Raw genomic sequence first — 26,746 nt, forward strand, 5'->3', positions numbered from 1 at the left:
ACTGTCTGGATGTTCACCGTGTGCACATACATCCGAGGGGACACCATGGTGGACACCGCTGTGGCAGAGTAGGGCGCGGTGAAAAGAGCAGGGTGACCGATGGGGCGGGGTAGTCCAGGCTACTATCCATGGGACAGGTGAGGGAGGAGAAACCACAGGTGCCGGCTGCTTCCGCAGCTGACCTGTTGAGAGGTTTCCCTTGCTGCACTCCCTCTCACAAATGTGAGTCGATCGCAGTTTCGGACACATCATTAAATCCTGAAATGGACTAAGACCCGAGTTCCCAGTAGCCGTCTCATATTCTACTTAGAGGTGGCATGCAGTTTGTGATACGTCCCAGGACGGAATATGCAAAGAGGCTGAAGGGCATAAGAGCAAGTGTGAGTGTGAAATTGGAAGGCTAAGCGTACCTTATTCTGAACAGCAAGGCGTTCTAGCTAGAGAAAACCTGTCAGTTCTTCAAACAATAGCAATATTTCCTAATGCGTGTTATGTGTGTGCATGAATGTCCCCGTGTGACTGTATTCATCGTCACTTTTCCAGCTCCATTTCGCTGTGAGAGCCACAGATGTGAGCAAACACGGTAGGTGTTTGCCAACGAGACCTTCGTACCCCAGTGCTCTGTCTCCTGGCTTGGGAGTCGCATCCCCTTGCTCCTTCTTTGGGAACCAGAGTGGGTCAAAAGGGGAGAGACAGAGGCAGAGACAGAGGCAGGGAGAGAGATAGGGAGATAAACAGAGATAGCAATTGGGTGTGTGTGCGAGAGGGAGGGAGATTCTAGTTACCCTCATTTTAGTGGATTTAAAATTACTCTCAAGCTTCTTTTCTGGCTCACGTGCCCCCTGATCATAAGACCACTTGGAAATGTGAGGCACCAAACGGTTTAAACATGTGCTGGAGAAGGATGCGCAGCATCTGCGGGAAATGCCAATGAAGGAAACCTGGCCGCCTCGCCCCGGCGCCATGTAATCCAAATGCAAACGGTGGGAAGGGGAGGCAGACAGCACACCACTTTGGGTAGAGTGGTAAATGGAAGAAAAATGCAGAGGGTCTGAAGTAAGTGTTCTCTGTGTTTTTGTCTCATGATTTTCACGTGAAAATGAGGATTGGCGTGGCTGTGTGAGCTGGTCTGAAGGTCAGGTGACCTTGTGCATCACACTATTTAAGAACCCCAAGTAGATGTTTCTTTATTGTTGTTATCCAATGAGCCTTTCCTAAAGCTGGATTATTTGGGTCCCACCCCTATAGGATGGTGATCACTTTTCATGTGTTTGGTGGAGAGAAATTTTTGGCATGGCCATTCAGAAAGTTTAGTTTCAGGATCTCATGCCTCGAGGAGTTCTCATCTTAAATCACTTGAAGCTTAGACGGTCTTAGACGCAGAAATCTAGAGGCGGCGATGGGAAGGAGTAACACGCGTTGTCAGAACAAAACCTCCGGGGGGAAGGTAGACTATTCGTACCTGAGACTGAAGCCCCTCCGAACCCTGCCAGGGACCCCCACCTACCCACCCCCTAGGCCTGCAGTGGTCACAGTCACAGACACAAAAGCACACTCAGCGCAGCTGCTGGGCCCGTGACCATTTAACGAGTGTGTGGCCAGCATGGTAGATGCTGTTTCCCAAATTCCTATTATCGAATACTCACATGTGACAAGTGTTTCTAACTCTTGCTTCCACTACTATCCCACAGGCCAGCACTGAGGCAAGCCTGTTCAAAACATTAGCAAGTGCTAAAAGGGAGAAATTAAGGACGTATCAGAGCCTGTGAGATTTTTTTTTTTTGTCCTCTTTTTGGAAGGAATGCGGAGAAGTGCTCATCATAGAAAGAGCGGGCAGCAATCTAAGGTGTTGCCCAGGTGGCTGGCCCCCTGAGCAGGTATGTGGAATGGCCAGGTGTTCCCTTCTCTTTACAGGGCTGCAGGCGACTGGTCAGCATTCCCATGCTCAGAACTCCTCCTTCCCCAAATGCCCTGGAATCTGTTCTCTCCTCCGTACTCACTGCCCCGTCGGTGCGCGCTAGACAGTCTGTCTTGGGCAACCAAAAGCTCTGTCTGAATCGTTTCACCTCCAAACTGATCGTTTCCCGCCAAATCATGCACCGGAAATGTGTTAGAGACAGAAATTAATATTCAAAATGCATCGTTGCAGCCCAAGTTGGAGTCAACTCAGCTCATAATGTACACTGTCTTTATTTGCTCCCTGATCACTTGCTCACTCTCTTCACCTTCTTATCCCGTACTCCCCAAGTTGTCGAACCCTTGGCTTGCTTTTTCTGAATCATTACCTTCAGTAATTGATGTTTAATTAAATGTCATCACCTAACATGGCCCCGACTATCTGCCCAGTTATTTATTTCCTGCCCTGGTATCAGGATCGCCTCCCTCAGGTGCGGTGGGCAGAGCTGACAGGCCAAGGTCATTATGTTGTGCTCTGCTCGTGTGTCCTCCGAGGCCGATGGCAGACAGGACAGACTATAACCAAGCAAACCTTACCAGGGCGCCACCTGCTGGGGAGGTGTGAGCGAAGGGATAGGGCAGAGGCCTGCACTCATCAAAATAATAATAATAATAATAATAATAATAATAATAATAATAATAATAATACTATCCCTGCTTCTGTAATCATGGCTCTGCCATTCCATGGGGGAGTTTTGAATAATGAGGTAGGTGTTTGTTTTCCTACTCGTAGAAAATTTTATGGATGCTCAGATACCTCAATTATGGGATAAAGTGGGTTGTATCCCTCAAAGACAAGGAACGGTGTTTAGCCAAGCTCCACTGGCTTTATTAAAGTTCAAATTGGAGAAGGGTGCAAGCCAAGATCTTTGCAAATGAGCAAGATCTATTGCATCAGCCTTTGCACGGGAAATCGATGGCTTCGGGGTTCCAGTTCAGGACGAACTGGGGAGGACAGTTGTCTGCATTCAGAGGAGCGGCTGCTTCAGCGCCACAGTGAAAATAAAGTGGGGGCAGGGGGAGGAAAAAAGACGCACTTAATTACAATAACTTACTTCCATTGTTTGGAAAATTATGGTACTTTTCCTATTACTGCTGTAACAAATTACCACACACTTAGCCGCTTAAAACAACACAAATTTATAAAGTCTCCCTTCTGCCTCTCCCCAGACCACATGCGGAGCGGCCGGGCAGATGGCTGCGCACCAGGCTGCTCAGAGCAAGGAGTCAGCCAGCAGAGCTCTTGCCTGGAACGGAGGAAAGACTCAACCTCCAAGCGCGTTCCGAGTGTTGGCAGAGAAAAATTTCTCGCAGTCGCAGGACTGAGGTCCTCATTTTCATGAGGGCTCCCAGCGGAGGGAGCCCTCAGCTCCTACGGGCCCCTGTCTGGTCTGGCATGCGGACTGGTTCCTCTCAGCACCAGCAAGAACACATCAGACTCCCTTCATTCCTGCATCCCTCTTGCCTGTCTCAGGGCAGCTCTCTGCTTTTCAGTGATTAGGGTGGAGACCCCTGGATAACCCAAGAAACCTCCCTATCTTAAGGTCTATAACATTCTTTTCCTCAGCAAAGCCCCTTTGCCACATAACATGACACATTTGAAGTTTAACGGGATTAGGGCATTGCGTCCTTGGGTGCCATTCCACCTGTCACACAGTCTTGTCTTCTTAAAGCAATAAACCATGAGGGCATCTACCAGAACATTTTGGAATAAATAAACAATGATATAATACCCACAATATCAAAGATACCTCCCTCCATGTGGAACCCACAGGCACTACAGAACTCCACACAGCAGCTCTGACCTACAGGCAGTTCAACGACTTGAATGGATGGATACCGGGAACCAGGGCCCCACGTGCCTGACGCAGGCTGGGCTTCTGCAGTTTCCTGCCACGCCAGTGCCACTGCCCAACACTCCTTGCCAAATTACACAAGTCATAAATGGCAGAGCCACTATTTGCATCCAAACATCTCACTCTTTATGACATCAAACCATTTAACTCCCCCGGTATGACATGGGTAATGTTTCTCCCTTTCTTTTATATATAATAATGGTGAATGGTGAAGCAATAACAAGATTAACGCTCCAAGTGCTCTTTATGCCGAAGTGGGGTGTTCACAGAAATAGGATGAATGAAATTACGCCCCATGAAATACCCATTAGGAAACTAATAAAGGCGGTAGAATCGTGGGCCTTGAACCTGCCAGTTAATGATTTTAGTCTCCATAGAAGGTCATGTTTCAGTTACATAATGAAACATTTAATGTAGAAGACAAAGGTATTCGTAAGCAACAAAAAAGTGAAATAATCACTAAAATAGAATGCTTAAATATATTCAAGATGAACAAATTATTAACACAGGTACATTCAAACCAACCCCTCAAATGTATTTATTCCACACTTTCAAAAAGCACCAATTCTGGGTCATTTATTCTTCCCTACAATCGAGTGGTCCCTATGATGTGGAAAAGTTCTGTTTGCTGGGCTAGAGGAATTCCAATTTCCTTTCATGCATATTCAACACTGTGCTGCCAACGAAGCCGTTACTTTTTTTCCTTTTTATGTAGAATAAGTCTGAATAAATGACAGAATATAAGAACGGATGATGTCTCGTTCTCCCTTTAAAACTGGAATATACGCTTCCCCCAAGGTGGGAAGAAATAAAATAAATAACAAGGTAAATTATAATCACCAGCGAGCAAATACCAGTTTGCATTTTCCCTTTTCCACATAGCTACAATGATCTGCACATTTTTTTTTTGCCAAGAAGCAATAAAAAAACTCAGAACTCTAGAATTTTCCACTCTCTGCGACACTATATTAATTGCAAAAAATGGGAAAATAATCTCAGTGGTTCTTTTGGTACATTTACATTTGTGGGGACCTACACTAATAAATTAGATGTTTATTTACCTCTTAAAATTCATATAAAGTGCCTCATTCTCCATGGAACCTTTGAATGCCTACCTTTCCCCCATTCCTATGTTGCTCCAAAAATAAAATCACTCTTTTCCTCTAAATGCTATAAAATTGTATATACTGTTCTTATGTCACATTAGGTAAAATAGAGAATAAATGAAATACAGAAATACAAGAGGGGTAGAGAGACAGAGACAATTAGATACATACTTTCTTATTAGGTTTTTTTAAAGATTTTATTTATTTTTGGAGAGAGGGGAAGGGAAGGAGAAAGAGAGGGAGAGAAACATCAATGTGTAGTTGCCTCTCATGAACCCTGTACTGGGGACCTGGCCGCAGGCATGTGCCCTGACTGGGAATTGAACCAGCAACCCTTTGGCTCATAGGCCCACGCTCAATACACTGAGCCACACCAGCCAGGGCTCCTATTATGTTTTGAGGTCACTGTGTCCTGACAGTGAGACCCTGTTTTACATCTTGACTACTTACTTAGCACAAAGCCTGATGCACAGCAGGAGATAAAGGAGCTCAATAAGGACATGGATAAATATTTAAGTGCTTTTGGTTATCTGTTACAGTGAGAAGCAAAATGTCTTGACTGCAGGAATTTATAAAACAGTATCTTCAGTGGATGAACACTAGTTTTCATCATTCACCCCCTAGACTTGTGGATGACAATAACAGATAAGGAATTGTCTATTTTTCTAAATTATAGATGAAGACGTGGAGACAACAGTTAGAATCTCTATGACTTTCCCAAATTCCTCCTAATAGGAGCAGTGCTAGGACAAGAATTTAGGTCTTGGCATTAGCTAGTTTTTCAATAATACTACCTTGCTTTTTAACTAAGGGTACAGAATATATTTTCAAACGGAAATGTAGAAAGAAGAGGAACTAAGACTTTGGAGTGATTTTAATTTATTTACGATGCATTTCTAATTTTTTTTTCTTAAAATTAACACCTATACAGACCCTGGAGACAAGCAGGGAAATTCTACCCTGAAGCAACACCAGTGTGGTTTCAACTCCAAGGGCGTATGTTTCTAAAACTTGATGCAGAGTTTTATCAACTCGACAACACTCTAATGGCCTGGGAAGAGGATAAATAAACAAGAGCCTCAGAGGTGTTTTACGTTGTGATGTGTCAGTTGTCCACTTTTTTTTAGGTTGCAAACACCTTTTAAACCTTTGAAGGAGGAACATGAGCACCTCGCATGTCATAAACATCAATTTGATTTGTATTCTCCTTACTTACTGCAAACACCATTTAAGGTCCCTCGGGTACTGAAAATCATAGCGTAGTAGAGTTGTCCCTGTTGCTCAGTTAAGCATAAATTCTACCACTGATTAATTCAGTCTTCACAAGATATTTTTAAACCAGATTTTGCTGTTCAAAGAGTACTCCTTAGAAAAAGTTTCTTCCAAACACCAATCTTTATTGGTCACTATTTTAAAAATGATTCTGTTAAAATAACCTATTATACAAATTTAATATTTTTGATACTCTCATTAAGAATACTATGAATATTATTTATTAAAGTGAATATTTAAGGAAATTGTATGTTGAACAACTCACGTTTCCGGTGTCTTCATTATTTGATAAGAGTAGGTAAGTCAAGAAATTATGGAAGATTAGTTAAGAACACAAAAATCTCATAGGAGATAGGGTTTTGAGGTACATTTCTGCAGTTTAAGTTATTAAGACTTTACAATTAAAAGTATTTCTGCCCTGGCTGGTGTGGCTCAGTGGATTGAGCGTGGGCCATGAAACAAAGTATCGCAGGTTCAATTCCCACTCAGGGTACATGCCTGGGTTGTGGGCCAGGTCCCCAGTGGGGGCCATGGGAGAGGCAACCACACATTGATGTTTCGCTCTCTCTCTTTCTCCCTCCCTTCCCCTCTCTAAAAATAAATAAATAAAACCTTTCAAGAAAAGTATTTCCATTATTTAATACATTCAATGAATATTTAATGAATATCTTATATATGCTTATCACTATTTGAAGCGTTAGAAATACTGTAATGAAACAGAAGGACACAGCCCCTTAGGAAGCTTAACCTCTAGGTGGTAGAAATATTCAATAAACAAGCAAATAATTAAACACAATAATTAAATGATAGAAAAATACATAAGAGAAAGAATATATAATGTGTGGAAGAAAAAGTAGTGTGTGCTACCTCAGATAAGGTGATCCAGGTAGACTCATCTCTGAGAAGGTGACATTTGATATAGGAAATGAAGAATAAGAAGTAATGAGTGACAAAGAAACTTGAGAAAAAAATTACCTTAATAAGAATAAGGGACAGAGGGCAAACTACAAAAGCAAAGTATACTTTTAAGTATTTATTACAATTTCCCCAAGAATGTTCTAAGAAATTCTCTAAAGATAACGAACACCCACCACCACCACCACAAACACATATACTATCAAAGAAGCTTGAGAAAATGGAGAAAAACATGTGCTTTAGCATATTAAAGAACCTAAAAAATATTGTTACACGATAAAAAGCCGTATTATGTTTGCTCATGTTTTCAAAATATCTTTAACCTCCCCAAAGTTTTCAATCATTATTACATATTCATATCCAAGAAACTGGAAAAAAATTAGTATGGACTAAACATCACCATCATCATCACCATCATCATCATCATCATCACCACCATCTTCATTCCACTTATGGCAGATTTCAGAGAGAGGCAGTTTCATGGAAAGTGTATAAAGTCCATCTCTACAAAGTTGTTCAAATGATAGTACTTTACCACACCATGCAGGTGTTCTCTCCAAACATTTGAACAGCTTTTTCTTCACTAGCCAAGTCCTAATTCCTTCATTTCTTCCTTCTTCCATACAGTACTGTAATAGTTCCCTAAAAGGGATTCTTCCTTCTAATGTTTTTCCTCAAATATATGATCTTACCAGTTTCCACACTTCACTCTTTCAAAGTGCTAATCTGACTGTATTATTTTCTTTCTATAAAACATCTTGTCACTCATAATAAATCCTGACTCCTTAATATTTTGCATGAGAGTGAGTATGACCTTGCACAGTGCACCTCTCTCCCCCCCTCCCCCTCCCCCCTCCCCCCTCCAACCCCCCCAGCATTTCACACTCAGGGAGCTGGAGACACACATCTCACTCCTGTGTAAGTGCCTCTGTGCCTGTCCTGCCCTCTGCTGGGGAAGCACTGCATTCTCACTTTCTGGTCCCCATCCCTGGGATACAGCTAATCCCTGCTGGTCATCATCACCATCAACATGCATCTCTGTTACGTGCAGGCTCTTGAGAGGTGATACAGTAAACCTATTAACAAGCAGGCTCTAGGTTCAGGCTCTTTCTGTCCAAATCACAAATTTACCTTACACCAGCCCTTATTATTTCTATTTTCCCCACAGCATTTATTCTTAAACATGAATGCCCGACCATGCCTTTTGGGAAACAAAGCTAAATTATATCATTGTGCTTTTTTTTTAATTTAAAGACAATCTTTTAGAGCAGTTTTAGGCTCACAGCAAAATTGAGAGTAAGTTGAGAGAGATTCTTATATAACCCTTACCCCAAAAATGCATGGCCTCCCGATTATCATCACCCCAAACCAGAGTGGTACATCTGTTACAACGGATAACCTTACATTGATTGACACATCATAATCTCCCCAAGTCCACAGCTTACCTTGGTGTTTACTCTCTGTGTTGTATATTCTATGGGTTTTGACAAGCATATAATGATGTGTATCCATGGTTACGGCACTGTACAGGATATTTTCACTGCCCTAGGAACCCTCCGCACCCCACCCATTCATCCCGCTTCCCACTCCCCAGCTACTGACAAGCATTGATCTTTTACCCTCCCCAGGGTTTTGCCTTTTCCAGAATGTCATACAGTTGGGATTATAAATACACAGCCTTTTCAAATTGGCTTCTTCCACTTAGTGACATGCATTTAAGTTTCTCCCATGTATTTCCATGGCTTGATAACTCATCTTTTTCGTTCCAAATGGTATTCCGCTGTCTGGACGTAGCTAAGCTTATTTATCCAGTCGCCTACTGAAGGACATCTTGGTTGCTTCCAAGTTTTGGCAGTTATGAATAAAGCCGCTGTAAACGTCTGTGTGCGGGCTGCAGCACGGGCTCCTGGGTCACGTGGTAGGGCATGTTTAGTTAGTAGCCCTATAGGAAGCTGCCCAGCTGTCTCCCAAAGTGGCAGCACCGTGTTGCACTCCCAGCAGTGGTGAATGAGAGGCCCTGTTGTTCCATATCCTCATCAGCATTTGGCATTGTCAGTGCTCTGGATTATGGTCATTCTAACAGGTTCACAGGGGTATCTCATCGTTGCTTTGACTTGCGCGTCCTTTATGACATGTCAGGTGAGCATACTTTCCCTGACATGGAACATTTTTTTCATACGCTTATTTGCCATCTGCATATCTTCTTTGGTTCTTTCATTTCTTGATTTTGCAACAAGGGGCTCAGCATACTTCTTATTTTCAAATATGCTGAATAAATTACATAAATGAGCCATGTATTAAGCTAGGATGGTTGAATAGCTGCTTTCTTTTGTTAAGTCTTGTAAATGTTTTATCCTATGAGTTCCTCCACACAGACCTGTGACTTATTAACGTTTGCAGATAAGGAAACAAAGATTCAGTCCTTACCACTCCATATGATAGGGAATAAAGAGGAGAGCTGGGCTATAAACCAGATTTATCTAATACCAAAACCTGTTTCTCTGTCCTCTCTGCTGTCCCTGCAGCTGAAACTCAGTGTTGAGACACTGCTTCTAGGAAACACTTTCTGATGTGTCGGTGTCCTTGACCTCTGAGACCTTTACCCACAAACCTGTGATTGGACGGCATCATTAAAAACCAAACTACAATGATCTGATTATGAAACTGTCTCTATGAATGATATTTTGGAGCCTCGAGAGTAAGAGAAACATCCATCCTTTTTCTTCGCACTCCTAGCACATAACAGAGTAACTTTCATGGGGTAAGCAATCTATTTTTTAAATTAATACATGAGTGACTGGCTGGATGAAGTTATCAGAAATTACCCTTCAGGATAAGTGATGAGTCTGTGTATGTGTGTGTGTGATTTGAATTTCTTAACAGACCTATCTTTCTGTAACAAAATGGTATTTTTTCAAGGTGATTATGAAATGTTAATTATTGCATGAGTGTTATATTTTTTTCACTTGTTTGTATTTAGTTTCATTACGACTACACAGAAATTGCCCCCCATCGTCCCTAGAGATACACACTGGTAACTACTTTTCATTATACCCAACGATAGGGTACTAAGCCTCTTTTTTACCACTTTCGGCTAATCTAAATAATAATGTTTTTATAACCTTGACAGAATTGTGAATGTTAATGAGCTTAAGAGAGGAAAATGGAAATGGAGTCCTTTATTTAATAATGGAAAACCTAATGGTTTTATAAATAAGAGACTCACTTCTTAACCTAGCTCCTCTAATTAGCTCCATGCCTCCTATGAATGGAGATGCTCCAAAAATATCAGCAGCGGCATATTATTATTAGCTTGGTTGCGCTGCACTTTGCCTGTGGACACTCTTATTATCGCCGGCTCCATTTCTTTGCTCTGCCTAGTTGCAATGTACATAACACTCAACCCGTAACCCCAAGTACACATTGCTTATTATGAAACTTGACTTCCTGAATTCCACTGGGCGTGAAAACTAAGTACAATCATTCAGTAACATTAGTTTGCTTCCTTATTTCTAGCCTTCGTGATGTAGAAGGAAAGGCATAACTTTTTGTGTTGTTCAGTTACAGGGAAATGTTTCCTGCTTAATTAATATAATCATTCAGAATACCAGCACCGTGGAACAATAGACAGCCACAGAGATATTATATTAATTCAAGCACTAAAGAAGTTAAATATTTCTCTAGTCAGTATTTCACGTAAGACAAGGCACATTTGGCATAGATGCGATGCTTTAAGTGAGTGTCATTGTCAAGAGCCCCAGGTTAAGCCTGAGACTTTGCTGAGGGTATAAATCGGCTATGGCCCAAGTTCCGATTTTCTTTTTCCAAATCTTTCTTCCCATGATAGTAACATAAGATATTAATCAGAACAATAATATGGAAGAATTGGGCCTAAAATAATACAGAAATATTTTAAGCTTAACATACAAAATGTGTATTATTTATAATACACATGAATGAATCTATTTTACTGACAAATACTTTGTTCTTTTGTTGAGCAAATTGATATGGCAGTTACAACCTCAGTTTATCTTTGTACAGGGGGCAGACCGTCACTAAAAATACACACTAAAATATTTTAAATGTTTATATAGCCAGAAGCTGGAAACAGAAAATGTCCCCCAACAATAGACAGAAGCACACTGTACAACGATGGGAGTCAGTGATCTAGTAGCATTAGACACAGCAGCATAGATCCCTCTCAAACAATAAGACGATCCAGTACAAGGCTTGAAAACTGCAGGACTCCACAGATACACAGTCTAAAAACAGGCAACCTAATCTTTGGTGTTAGAAGTAAGTGTGGTGTTTACCTTCGAGCAGGTAGTGGCCTCAGTGGGGGAGGTGTTGTGAGTCATCGTTGTGAGTGCGATGTGAGTGCATTGTCTTCCTTCACCGGAATGCCGGTTAGATGGGTGTGTTCACATCATGGATATTCACACAACTGCATGTTTCTGAGCTTTGAACATCTGTGCATATGGGATGAATTTCAAAAATGTATTCCAAACATATGATGAGCAATAAGGGCAAGCATCGGATACTTCAGTAACATGTTAAAAATACAGAAAATAAGTTATTAAAGATTAAGAGAAATAATGTACATTTGTTTAACTTGTAAGCTCCTACATCTTTTGCTTTTTAAAAACTCTCAGTTTGTAAAAAATACATAAAGCATAACAACAAGAAAAGTTTTGCTAATTCAACACCATGTGTAGACCAGAAGGAAAGCTATCATTTATTATTAATATAGGGTATAATATATTGATTTGAATGACTAGAAATTAAACATTGTATTTCAGTCTTTTGTTTCATTTTGTTCTTATATAAATGCATGTTGAACTACAGAGGTATGTTTTTCTCATGTTCCATTCAATTGACTTCTAGGAGAATAGATTGCCCTCATTTTAATTAGAACAAATATTTTCATAATTTTAATATTTTGTGAACTTGTACATGATTTCAAATTAATCACTGACCTCCTTTTTCTTAATGTGATGAAGGTTTTACTATTTTATTGAGCACCTTTATAAACTATAATTTGTAGAACAGTGATATTATAGAGAATTTACTTCTTGCCCCATCTGGTGTGGCTTGATGGACTGAGTGCCAGCCTGTGAACTGAAAGGTCACCAGTTCAATTCCCAGTCAGGGCCCATGCTTGGATTGCAGGCCTGGTCCTCAGTTGGGGGCATGCAAGAAGCAACGGATTGATGTATATCTCACACTGATGTTTCTCTCCCTTTTTTTCTCCCTCCCTTCCCCTCTCTCTGAAAATAAACAAAATCTTTAAAAAAAGAATTTACTCCTTAAAATTTGTGTAAGTATTCTTGAATTTGTTGAAATAATGATGCTTTAAGTATCTTATGGGTTTTGGTTAAATTGATTTTATATTTACATATTGGGTTCAATAAGAAATAGCCAAACTAATACCTCTGCTCATATAAGATAAAGAAAAAATATATAAAATATATAAATATGTGTGTATGACATACTTGGTAAACCAGATAATAAACAAAAACATCAGAATAGTATTATCAAAGGTATGAATTTTGTTGTTCAATTTCCAGAATGTTCCAGGCCTTCCAATCCTTACTTGGGAAGGAACTGGGGAGGATGGTATAAATAGTCTCCGAATATCACCCTCTACTTTAAATAGGTCCTCAGCTGAGTTAATATTGGTGACAGCTTTCATCCAATTCCATAGTTCTTATTCCTTTAAAAGCATTAGCTTTGTGTAATATAATTATAATCATGCTTTTTATCACATTTCCACCTCCTTCTTTACAATGGCGACCTATTATTCCAAATATTCTGGACTGGCAGTACATCTTTTATTAAAATTCAGTTAAAGCTGAGAACCATGAAAAATAGACAAAGACTTCAAATATTTTATTTTAACTTAAAATATGTATTTGTGCATTTATTCAACAAAATATATAATAATGAGGACTTTTTCCTTGTAATATTAGTCTTGATGGGGGTTCTGACTCACATTTTTAGAACGAATCCTCCATAATTCATCATCTACTGTTTCCAACGCAGTTCTCTAAATCGCCGTGTGTGTGCACATTGTGATGCGATAGTTGTATGGCACTAGTCGGACAATTAAATATTCAGTGCCATGACAGCGTGAATTCCAAAGAACTCAGTGTTTTTATAGAAACATTTATTCTCTTTCTTTTCCTATGGTTTGTATAAAATTTAATTAAGTTATGTAATTGCAATAACAAGAACAGCAGGCGTTAACCAGTGTGGGAACAAGCGTGACTAACTCTCCTCAAACGTGCAGCTCAGCTGATGATAGCGGAGGTGCCGGCACGAGGGAGAGTGGCCCACGGGCAGCGAGGACACAGCCGGCCAAGAGCATCCTTCCACTCCCTCCGCAGAAGAAGTCAAGTGGACACGCTGACCCAGTGCATCAGTTACAAAACACTGATGTTGTCAGTTAGCACAAGTCTCAACTGCACCTGGCTTTCATTTCCACTAAAATCTGAGCATACATCTTCCATTCTTTTGGGTCATAAGATGTGACTGTCTTTCCTAAAATAGATCTCAAAGCCCTAAAAGAATAGCTCAGTGTCTGTAAAGTCTTTACGTCCACCCCTGTGGCCAACAAGCCTGAGGGCGTTAAGTGACCGTGGAAAATTCAGAATCACTGTGAGATCCAAGTTCCCTTTCGCCCAAAGGGCTGATCACCTGAGTGCTTGCTGGTTGAGCCTATCACCGTACTCTGCAGCACAAACACCATGGCCATGCCAGCGCAGCTCCCAGTGGGCAAACATAAGGAGGTCAGCGTGACCTGAGACATGAACTTCTTATGGAAGCACATCCCCCCTACCCTGTTCCCTTTGCCTTTCATCCTTCTGGAGATACTAATTCAGGAGAAAAGTATCTAGAAATGCAATGAGTTGGTTTTAAGAGGGAAGACATTATCACCAGGCAGCACTGCCTGGTCATTTAAAAAATGCCAAAACAGCAAAACAAAGGTCTTGAAAGTATTTCAAAGCTAGAGATATTCTAATTTGCCCGGGGCCAGAGGGACCGAAACAAGTGATGACAAAGCTGCACGCTGACGGTCTAGAGATACAGCCTTATTAGATCTCGGCTGTTACGTCCAGCTGAAGAAGAGAAGCAAAATCCAGGGAACTGCACGCGCAGAACCAGAGCTCCTGCAGGATCTCCGCGCATCTCTGCTACTATCGCGAGTGGTGAAATTGAGGCTATTTCTCTCTCTTGCCAACTGGAAAGCAACGACTTGGGAGAGAGGAAATTCTGTCCTTTCCTGTGGGGCTCCGATGTCTAGTTGTATGCATAGGTCAGGCTGGCTTACGAATGAATACACAGATTTATGAAAAATTTTCAAGCGAATTCTGTAGGCAGAAATGAGAGCGTGCTGTTCACAAGCTAAAAGACGAGAGCTCTGTCTTAATAGTAAAAATGAATTAAAACCGTAACTACGGATACGGAATTGCTGAATAGGATTGCTAGCAGTATTACAATATCCTGGAACTCCCTTAAAATAAGAAAATTTGATGGGAAACTTCACTGTAGAATTGAAAAATATTTTAATTATAATGTTATTAAAAATACTCATATATAAAGGTTTGCATAAGATAGTCATATTTTAAGCTCTCACATAGTTGTAAAACAAAATATTGTTTGATATAAGTAAACTCAAGATCAACTAAATGTATTCATTTATTTCATATAAGTACTACAATTATCATTTAATAGTATTAAATGTATTGAATAAAATTAATAATAAACAAATTAATTTAAAAACTAATTTTTAATGAAAACAATCATCATTAATTTAATTGAATATTCATTTAATGCAGTGAATTTTGCTTTCTACAATTAAATCACAAACTACTACCATATTTTTGGACTATAAGATGCACATTATAACACCCCCTCCCAAATTTAGGAGGAATAGTGGTTGTTAATGCTACTGTTGAGTTCTCTTTACATTTACACTGGTGAAATATTATGTTATTAAATATTTCACCACATTTTTTTGCTTCAAAACTTTTTTCCCATTTTCCTCTTCTAAAGCCTAGGCGTGCCTTATGGTCTGAAAATAAGGTAGTTACATGTTACATATATGCATTTATTTTTAAATTTCACTTGTTTTTAACCTGTCAGCATGGTGACGACCATTTATATAAACACCATTGTCATAACATTGTATTTTTTACAATGACATGTTTAATTGCTAAGCCATTTATCAGTTTAATAATGCCTCTCGAAACATAATACTAAAAAATTAAGTTATGATTAAAACTCGCATCTCATAAATTTAGGCAAATAAAATAGCATATATACATAAACCTTAGAACTACACATATGGAGCATAAAATTTTCTATTTTGTAATCAGACGTATTTTGCAAAGGTAAGCATTGCCCTTCCCGTTTTATAGATGAGAAAACAGAGGCTCAGGAATGCAACGTAACCAACCCAACGAGTGCCAGGGCCTCAGATTCTAAACAAAATCATCTGATTCAGAGATCAAACATGTGAGCTGTGTAAGCATCTGAACATTAAATGAGGGTCCCAATATCACACCACCAGTTAAAAACAATGTTGGAATGAGAATCCTTGTCTCTAGACACTAAAATCAAAAGACTTTTTTCATATGTCATCTTCTGATCTAATTTACTGTTTTAGTATGCTTTTATGGCAATTGAGTTATGAATATGCCCTTTTATTTGGTCTATTTGTTCTCATGGAGTGGGACTTGTTTGCTAACTTTATCTGAAATGACATTTTCAAACAGAATACTTAAGATAGTGGTAAAAAGAATAAAAGCCTGCTTTTGGCAGTAATGGAAAATGTACTTAAATTGCAGAATATGTTTCATTATGAAATGTTAAAGTAAAATATCACAGCACACAAAAAAACTTTGTATTTGATTTAGTATCACTGTCATTGGTGGTAGGCATGACTTATTAAAGTAGTAAAATAAATGTGTAAAACTTGGCATGAGAAATTATGTAGTAGTTATTATGCTAAGCTTGGTTCTACAATGGAAACCATTACAGACACACAGTCAAATAGTAGTTGAGATTACAGATGCCGGATAACTGTTGCTATTTTATTAAAAGAAATTAAAAGTTGCAAAAAATATTTTTGAGGATAAAATTTATTTCTCATTAATATCAAATGCATTATAGTCAAATTATGTAGATAGGTGAATCAGGTGAAGTTTACCGTGAAAGTTTTAAGAGTAAATGAATTGTGAACACCAATTCTACACAATATTTCAAAGAAGGAGAAAATGGAGTTATTTCTAGCTCCTATTGCAAAATCACCCTCAAGAGGATGAGAAAATCAGACAAGTGAGAAGAGGAAAGGGGTACGAAAAGGAATAACTGGGTATCCAAAGCACTACCTAAGGTGCTTCATTTCCATTGCTCCACCGAATGGACATAATTGGTAATAGAGATTTACGTTTTGCTACCCAGATTTATCTCACTAAAGACAATTGTGGTTGCTAGAGGAAAATGATAAAGCACGCTATTAATAAATAATAAATATAAATACCATCTCCCAGGGCTTCTTCAGTTTATAAAATACTTCCATGTACCTTGTTTCATTTAATTATTACAATAGTCTTGAGAGGTAATATTATAGCCTATTTGCCGAATAGAAGCCGATGCTTCCTGAGTCTCGTGGAAGCCAGGTTTCAGAAGACAGATTTTGTGTAAACAAAGCAGGTGAGCAAGGCGAATGCCCGTAGCTGGAGCAGGCGCACCTGGGATGCTCGCGGGAGAACAAGAGGCTGGGCTGGGAACGACATCCCGTACGATCGTAGCGAGACAGGGAAAACCCGGCAAGTGACGTGGGGCAAGGGGCACTCAAGGGTGTGAGAACACAGATCATTTGCTCTTATTATTTTAATAATAATGTTTATTCTGTTTTCTTATTTGTCTTTCACTTAATAAATCACGCAACAAATATCCACTGAGGACTCCCAGTGTGCCTGCCCCTCTCCCAGACCCTGGGCATGCAGCACAGAATAAAACAGACAGGATCGCACCTGGGACGGAGGCTCCATAACTGTGACGATAAATAACCACCACAACAGACAATAGATGACGGGAGATAACCACAGTGCCATGGAGGGAAAGTCAGTAGCGTCAGCAGGTACAGAGTTATGGACGTGTGCTAAGGTAGAGAGGGTAGTAAAGGAGCCCCTTCTGAGTGTATGATTCTGTGTATAATGAAGGAGAGTGTGAGAGTAAGACAACCCTGCTGGAAGGGGTGATGCCTGCAGGTGGATGGGGAGGCAGCGAGGTCTCTGAGGCTGGAGCCCGGGAGAGATGAGATGAAGTCACGGACGTGGTGGGGCAGTTAGAGGTCAGACCTCGTAAGGTCTTCGAGACCGTGGTAAGAATTTGAATTTTATTATAAGTTCAAAGGAAATTTGGAGAACTTCAATAGTAGCAGTGAGAAAAGAGTATTTATATTTTTACAGGATCACATTGGCTACTGTATGGGGAAAAACTAATGTGGGATAAATTGGAAACAGGGAAATCAGTTTGGAGACTGCCTAGTACAAGACATTTGTCCAGTAAGGGTATATTTCTGGACTCAACCAGGGTCACAGCAGAAGAAAGAGGTAGTTATGTGGAGAAACGATTGTCAAGGTTGAGCCAATTGGATTTATGTCACTTTGCATACAAGTTAGTAGAGAAGAAAAAGGTCAAAAATGTCATTCAGTCTTATAATCTGAGCAAGCTAGTGATGAAGATGCCATTTACTGGGATCAGACCCCTAGACAAAGAACAGATTAGGAGAGAAAACTCAAAGTTTTGGTTAGGGACATGCTAATTTTGTGCTTTTGATCTGAATGAAACAGTACTTTTTAGACAGAGTGGCCAAGACTGTTTACTAAGGAAGTCTCATTTCAGAGCTTGGAAGAAGAAAAGTGTCCAGTGAAGAAGAGTCACAAGCAGTGTGCGGTGTGACCGGTGACGTGAGAGAAAGCATGAAGGTGAAGTCTGCGTAAACCTTGTGAAAGGACAAAAAAGCTCTTCAAGGAGAGCGTAGTGACGTGTAAAATGCTTCTGGAAGCTGGTGGAACAATGAGGCTTGACTGTGCTTGGGAGTAGGAAGTACAGGACAATTTGGTGGCATGCACAGAGGAAAGATGAAGCCGAGTATGAACAAGACAAAATGTGGAGGGAGTACCAGGGGGACTAGAACAGGTGTGCTGTCAGGAGGAAGGGTTGCCATCAGTGAAACGGGACAGACCGCACGGGAAACAGTCAAGTCCACACTTTGTTGGGAAGCTGGAAAGGCCAGAGAGATGATAAAATTTCCACTTTGTTTTTCGTTTAGTTAAAGGTTGTCAGTAGGGTGTTTAATGTGTCAATGATTAGGATTAAGCCTCAGTGAATCTGAGTAGAACCGAGCTTACCAAGTGCGGGCTAAACATGGAACCGGAGAAAATGAAGGGCATGGAATCAGGTGTGGGCAAAACAAGTAGTACGTGCAAATAATTGGCCAAAAGAAGAAAGTTCACAAATTTTAGGGGTGTCGACAAGTTCTGAGCACACTGGAGAAGGTAGAAAGAGACACAGTATGTGTTGTGAAGATTACACAATACAGATTAAGTGTCGAGTAGAGCACTTGCAACATAACTGCTGAAGATAATAGGCATTAATTACGGTGATGGTTTCTACAAATATCCACAGTACTTCAATACACCATACTGTAGTTTAATTTCCCTCACACCTGCATGGAGGGTAGGCTGAGCGCCCTTCTCCCAAAAAGAGCATGAGAAAAACAGTAACTCCGGCAGATGCCACCTTACCTGAGTGACCACGGTTGACCTCCCTGGTGAACAATCTAGCTGTATCTATGATCTGCTTCTGTGATACCGTGAAAAAGACACTTCCCTTCCGTGGCTTAACAGACAATTCATAATCCTAATGGAACCAGGACATCACATCCGGAAACTCTGATTAAGGGACGTGGTACAAAACAGCTGACAATGCTCTTGAACACAGAAAGGTCATGAAAGAAGAAATACCGAGAACTGCCATTGGTTGGAGGACATGTGGCAGGCAGGCCAATTACGCACCTAGATTTGATGCCGCAACAGAAAAAGATGTCAGTGGAATTATTAGTAAAACCCAAATGAAGTCTGTAGTTTAGCGAATGGCTTTGTTCCAAACTTAATTCTTAAGCTGATTAGTGTGTCATGATTGCATAAGATGTTAGCAGAGCAGCAATCTCAGTGAAGGAACGGTAATTCCCTGTAACATCTTTGTAGCTTTTCTGGAAAATCTAAATTTATTTACTAAAAAAGAATTTAAAAAATAACAACTACTGTGTGTTTCTGCTTAGAGGCCAGAGCTGAGAATCACTGCCTTAAGATTAGATGTGTTAGGTTTAAACAAGGCAAGTACATTTAAAAAACATTTTTCTTATTTTAAAAGGTAACTTCTTATTGTAATTATCAGCAGCAGTAGCATCGTTGTCATGGTTATCATCATTCTTGTAATATTGCTTAAACTATCTACACAGACTATTCTAATGAATTCATATATTTACTCCCAATTTGATATTTGTAAACTTCATAGAAGACTGTCCAGCCCATATTAACTATTTTAACTATTGGTAATGCCTGAAACAAGTTTCCTAAATATTGTAGCACTAGATGTGGGATTCATTTATACATGGGTACTGTGCTTGCTACTATGTTAAAATAAATCCATGAGTAATTATCTTTTAAGTATTCTCACATGCCTAGAGTGAAAACAGAGAACACGTTCTTGAGAGGATGTGCGGCTGGGACTCAGTCCCCACCCCACTCCCCAGGGTCCACCCTCTTGAGCTCCTTAAGTCGCTCACAAAGGACACAGGGACCCCCGGCTACAGGAGAGGTTCCCTGTGCAATCCTATCAAGTCCAAGAAGAATTTGTCTTCTTGGTTTATAAAACCACTAATTCTATCCAGCTTTCAATCTCCTTGGAAAGGTCTAAAACTACTCCTGTCTTGTGTTATACAGGGCGTTCGTTAATATGATAGGCTCTATTCTGTTTTCTAAATATTTAAATGAGCCATTAAAAAAAACTAGAAGTACAGAGGGGCCTTAAGTGGCACTAACCTCCTGAAGTCCACTCACTCACTTTGTTCTGGGCGGTATGATAAAAGCAGGATTAAGCAGATTTAACCGAGCATGGCACTTGGGAAAGGCATCACAGTCTGATACGAGAGCTGGAAATATAACTAGTGTTTCCTTTCAAAGAAAGAAAAATGGCATTGCATTTAAGGGGGCTAATGCTGAACCAAGGAAGCCCAGATGCTAACCCTGACTCAATACCTTACATCGTCAACATGGCAAATATTTTCACTGAACAAGGGTGTTTACAAACAGATAAAATTATTCACAGTGCTGCTAGAAGTGTATTTTAGTAGAAATGAAATATAGGAGTCGCAGCATAAGCAGTGGGAGAAAGTGAATTGATATTTTACAGAGAGATGCTTTCACTGATGTATGATGAATGTAAGTGCAATAATCTTTTACACATGAGAAGAGAGCTCCCCCCTCTGCCTGCCCTTAAGGGAGAGGCCACTGTGTTCCTACGACCAAGTTCAATGAAGAAGTCGGGGCTCATAAAGGGGAGTCTGCCTTCCTAAGAAAGAGTCCAAACAGGTACCAAAGAAAAAGACTGGGTCCTTTCTAGTCCCATCATTCAAATATTTGTTTTCCATTTTACTTACTCAAATTCACAAGTATACACTAATATACTGGTAGGCATCTCTTTGTTCTTCGTCTAAGGTTTAAAAGGATGTCTTCCCAAGCAGACATCATTAATACATCATTTTCAAGATGACTCATATTCAATTAGCACCGTTATGGAATGGCTGATCTCACTGAATGCAAAATAGTGCACTTCATTCATAACCAACCAAGAGAAGGCTGAATTTCGTGTCAGGTGTACACGTTATCGACTGTGCTGTCAGCTTAGCTGTTTATGAGTGGGAGTTTAACCATTCAGCAGATATTTATTGGCAACCAACTAATTGCTACACTCTCCTATAGAAGATGCAAATACAATGAGGACATAATGTCTTTAAAGAGAGCTGCAGAAATTATTGAAAATGTGTTTTCAAAAATCAACATGGCATCTCTACAAACCTCTCTCTCTCTCTACTACCTTAGAATTAAATAAATATCATCTCCACAGGCTGATTATTCATTTCATTGATGTTTACAAGCTTACACATTATGGATCCATAGAGCAATAGACCTGAGGGGCTAAGAGAGAGGCAGGCAACTGCAGCTTGCCACCCAGAGTCAAGAGAGAGAGAGAGAGATGTTGGTCACCTTTCTCTTGCTAACACCTCATAGTAGAAAATATTTACCTGCCCTGGCTGGCGTAGCTTAGTGGACTGAGTGCGGCTGTGAACCAAAGTATCACAGGTTCGATTCCCAGTCAGGGCACATGCCTGGTTTGCAGGCCACGGCCCCCAGCAACCGCACATTGATGTTTCTCTCTCTCTCTCTCTTTCTCCCTCCCTTCCCTCTCTAAAAATAAATAAATAAATAAATCTTTAAAAAATATTTACCTTATTGCCACATAGTCTTCTTTCTTGAATGCAGGCTAAGCAGATGTCGATATTTTTCAGTGTGAAATTTGGCGAACTGCCACCATGATAAAGCCAGGAAGCAGTTTTTAATGCATTTCTTGTCAATTCAACTTTGTTCTTCTTTTGCAGCAGACTTAATTTTACCCCATTCTTACGTAAATCTGTCTTTAAAAGACCTTCCTAGACTGAAATAGTGCTCACATATAGTTCAAGTTAGACATGAATCTTAGCTAATTATTGATACTATAGGGGAAGAAATAATGTGTTTGTAATTAGTGAGTACTGTGTTGCAACCAAAAATCAAAAGCAGTGTTGTGACTTTCGTTGCTTTACTACTCAACCTATACAAAGGTATGCTCAAAGCACAGGAGAATATGGTTGTTATCACAGAAAACATAGTATGCAACAAGTCCAACGCCAGTGTCTGTACGGCTTTTCTGTACGTGGGCAAGTAGAGTGGTAGGTGAGTAGGGAGGGAAGTAGAGAGGTAAGGTTAACGTTGTTTAAATTAGCTGCCAAGGGAAGAGAATACCATCATCTAGGTATCTTTGCACAGATATAGTTTGTGCTCAAGTATCACAACACATGCTAGTTATAATTCTCCTTTCTCTTTCCCAAGTAACATGATTCTTTTTTGACCTATACCTTTTATATATACATTGTCACTTCAGAGTCACATTGATTTTACATATATGTTATTTCTAAATAACAGAAGATGTCACTATCATAGATTTAACAGGCAAAACACATAACATTATAGACAGTAAAGCAATTTTTAAAAGAAATAAGAAGCACCTAACTAAAATGCCAATGTTATCACTACAGTATGCAGTTCAACAAATTAGAATTTAACTGATTATGTGCACTTTTTTATTGTTGTGCAATTATAGTTGTCCCCATTTCCCCCCATAACTCTCCCCCACCCTACCCACTCCCACCTCGCGCATGCAATCCTCCCCCCACCCTGCTGTCTTTGTCCATGTGACCTTTATGCAAGTTCCGGGACTTGACCCTTCTCCTTCTTTGCCCCATTACCTCCCTCCCCCCTCCCCTCTGGTCACTGCCAGTTTGTTCTTTATTTCCAGCTCTCTGTTTATATTTTGCTTGCTTATTTCTTTTATTGATTATGTCCCACTTATAGGTGAGATCATATGGTATTTGTCTTTCACTGCCTGGCTTTATTTCACTTAGCACAATGCTCTCCAGTCCCATCCATGCCATTGTGAAGGGTAGGAGCTCCTTCCTTTCTGCTGTGTAGTGTTCCATTATGTAAATGTACCATAGTTTTCTGATCCACTCATTTACTGATGGGCACCTAGGTTGCTTCCAGCACTTGGCTATTGTAAATTGTGCTGCTCTGAACATTGGGGTGCATAGGTTCTTTTGGATTGGTGTTTCAGGGTTCTTAGGGTATAATCCCAGCAGTGGAATTGCTGGGTCAAAAAGCAGTTCCATTTTTAGTTTTCTGAGAAATTCCATACTGTTTTCCACAGTGACTGATTAAAAATGAAAAATGTCAAGAGATAGTGTGCAAATTCTTATAGAAATATTTCTAACTTTTATTCTTTTATAATTTTGGAATTATGATCTACTTGTTGAAAATACTGGTCAGAGCTGACTTTGAATTGTGGGGCACAGTCATTTGTAAAGCATACAGAATTTTGCTAAATAGTGAAATTCAAAAGAAAGTCTTCTGTAGTTGGTGGTTCAAGTACTTAATTTTCTTCCTATTCTAATCTTCAGTCCATTTCAGCATTCACCAAATCAGCAAATAGCATAATTAATAAGCAAAATAAACCATAACAGGCTATTGCTATAAAATGCAAAGCAAAGCTGACAAGAAATATGTTAATATGAGGCTACATCAAGGTTAATAGTGACATGTAACATAATGCTGTTTTTAATCATTTTAGCTGCATTCAATATTCCCATTATACACAAGCCATAATGACCTATCAAGGTGTTGGATGGTGGCCAAATGCATCAAATCTGAAAAACCCAAGATGACCATGTTAAGCTGGAGATCAACATAATTCTACAGGAAGTCATCCTTCATAGCCGTGCAGAAGAGCATTAATCCACTAAACCAGGATGCACATTTATAACCTCCTCTCTGCAAATTTAGAGGCTATTGGAGAATAATAACTGGTCTAAGTCATCCTTGCATTTCTCAAGCACTGCGATCACGCTCTTTGTAACAGTAACTGACTTTTGGTCTACAGCACAATGCGTATCATGAACTATGGGTTAGTAAATGTTTGTGAAATCGATCTACGCACTAATAACAAACATAAAGTAATTCACAACTAGAAAATCGGTGTCGGGGAAGAACAGCCGGCAAATGAGAGGGAGCAATTATCTGAATCCTACGTGGAGCAGTAACTGATGCCTAGGAATTCAGAAGGGAGTGACAGAGGAACTTGAAGTAGACTCGCGGCCCTGCATGTAGAGCTCTAACTCCTAGCAGGCTGCTTTCTAAACCCCCAACCGAAGGAACATAAATTATATTGTTAAAACTTACACATTCAGTAGCATTTATATCGATGGGACCAGATGAGGCACTTCAAGACGTAATGAAGAAACGAAACAGCTGTCACTTATCAAGAGATGCCATAAAAAAGATAATGCAAAGGGTATGATACTCAGCCACCCTTAAAGTTGAGTGTGTGTTGAAAGTGCCCTTTGCTCCGTGAATAACGCGGCATGTTATTGTTTCCCCCTTTGAACTCTTACTGGATGACCTGTATTTACCAGGTGGCTGAGAAGGGCTGTGGGAGTAGCCTGGGGTCACCCAGCAGAGAGGAGCTGACTGAGGCAGACTCTGTTAGCTGACTTCACGGCTGAGGACCCAGCCAGGAGAACGTTCTGTGATCAGGGTCTTCTGTAAGTGGGGACCCAGGAAGACCCAGCTCTGTTCAGCAAGGTGGCCTCCCCAGGTAAGACAAAGCAAGGCCCATGGGGCCTTGCGCTTCAATTGCTGCAAAACATCGGGAGGTCTACAATTCAAGGTTTCAGAAATCCATGTGTGAGGCCCAGGAGCAAAGCATCCTGTTTCACCGATAACGGAACCTAAACTGTCCATCACGCACAAAGGAGCAGGATGGCTGAGAGTACCCACGAGCCCACCAGTTCCCCTGCCTTGTGGATTGGCTCTGCCCTGCTATTCCAGCAGCTCCTTTACTGCCTTTCATGAATCCGGCTACAGAGGCCTTTGTACAACTGGTGGTGGTTTGACCTCGCCGAAAGTGAGCACCTAATTACTTCTTCGGGCGGAGCACTAATTTAAAGGTCATGGCTCTCTTTCTCTGAGCCGGGTATAAAACTTCTTTATTTTTTAATGATTTAATAAGAGGTATTATTTATTTATTTAAGTTATAAGCTGCTCCATTGGAAAAAAAATCTCCTTCGTTCCAAGGAGAATTAAAAAAGGCTTTCAAATGTATCTCTTGTATCTACGGCTTCACTTGTTTCCATTTTTCCAGTGAAGCTGTACTTCTGTCACTATCTGCATGATGCACATGTTTTGTTTTAGGGATCCAGAGAGTTCTTTTAATTGACATGTAAAAGTTCATATCGATTGTCCTGGATTTGGAATAACAATGAGGGTTTTGTCAGTGCCTGATGACTAGGTTCTTCTGCTGTCAAAATATGTCTGTAATATTACATTCCAACTGAACTCTCACTAACAAACTTTTAGGAGCACAAAATCTAATATTTGGTCATTTGGCCTCAGAAGCTAAAATGCAAGTTTTCAGAGTGTTCTGTGTGTAGCAGGCATAAAATAAATATATTCTTAATAAAATAACAAAACCTAAGTTAAAGATAGAAAAAGTCAAGGAATAGAAAAAGTTATTGTGTGCATTATAAAATGTGATATAAAATGTTAGTGGTGTCTATAAAAACAATGAAAAATTGAACAGATAATTCAAATCAAAAGTAGTTTTGCTATTTCCGTTATTTAGATTTGCAAACTCAAATAGATATTTTTGTCGTTGCTTGTTCTTTCATTCATTTCATTTTGACTTTTGTTTGTTCTTTAATCTTGGCTTAATTCTTCTTTAAACTCAAGCCTATGACAATGTAAATAGTGGGTTTTTTCCTGCCATTGTTCAAATAAATAATAAAGAATTCAGTGTAGTAAAACCCCTTACTAAAATCAAATACAATATCCTCCTTAGAAATGCTTTGTAATAAACTATTCAACAATGAAGAAATAAGTATCTCACAGAAATACCTGCACTCCCATTTCATTGCAGCATTATTCACAATAGCCAAAAATTGGAAACAACACAGGTGTCCTTCCATGGATGAATGGATGAAGAAAATATGGTATTTATACATAATAGCATATTATTCAATATTATTCAGCCACAAGAAAAAGGGAACCCTGCCATTTGTGACAATATGAATAAACCAAGAGGGTATTATATTAAGTAAAATAAGAAAGACACAAAAAGATAAAAATACTATATGATCTCACTTATAAGTGGAAACAAAAAAAAATCATATTTATGGAGGCAGAGTACAATGGTGGTTAAAGGAAGCCAGGTGGAAGGAAATGGAAAGATATTTCTCAAGGTGCAAACTTGCAGGTATGTAGGATGAAAATGTCTAGAGACTTAATGTGCAGGCATGGTGACTCTAGTTAATACTGCCTTGAATACTGGAAATATGCTGAAAGAGTAAGTTTTAGGTCCATTCGTCCCAAAAGGAAATGGTAACGATGTAAGGAAATAAGTTAATTAGCTTGACTGTAGTGATCATTTCACAATCTGTAGGTACACCATAACATCATGTTTTACACCTTAAGCATATATAAGTTTTATTAAAAGCATACACTTAAAAGAGGCTACTAGAGTATCCGACAGTTAGGTTACAGTTTTCAAGATATTCGTTAACTTTATATCAGCTGCAAATATTTTCATTAAAAAGGTATTTGGAAAAAGCGAGTAAGATTCAAATGCTTTCCTTAAGCCAAGTTTTATTTTTTTCATGACTGCAACAATTGAAAGCATTGATAATTTGGGAATGGTCTC

Source organism: Phyllostomus discolor, chromosome 9, assembly GCF_004126475.2.
Source record: "Phyllostomus discolor isolate MPI-MPIP mPhyDis1 chromosome 9, mPhyDis1.pri.v3, whole genome shotgun sequence".
Classification (NCBI taxonomy): domain Eukaryota; kingdom Metazoa; phylum Chordata; class Mammalia; order Chiroptera; family Phyllostomidae; genus Phyllostomus; species Phyllostomus discolor.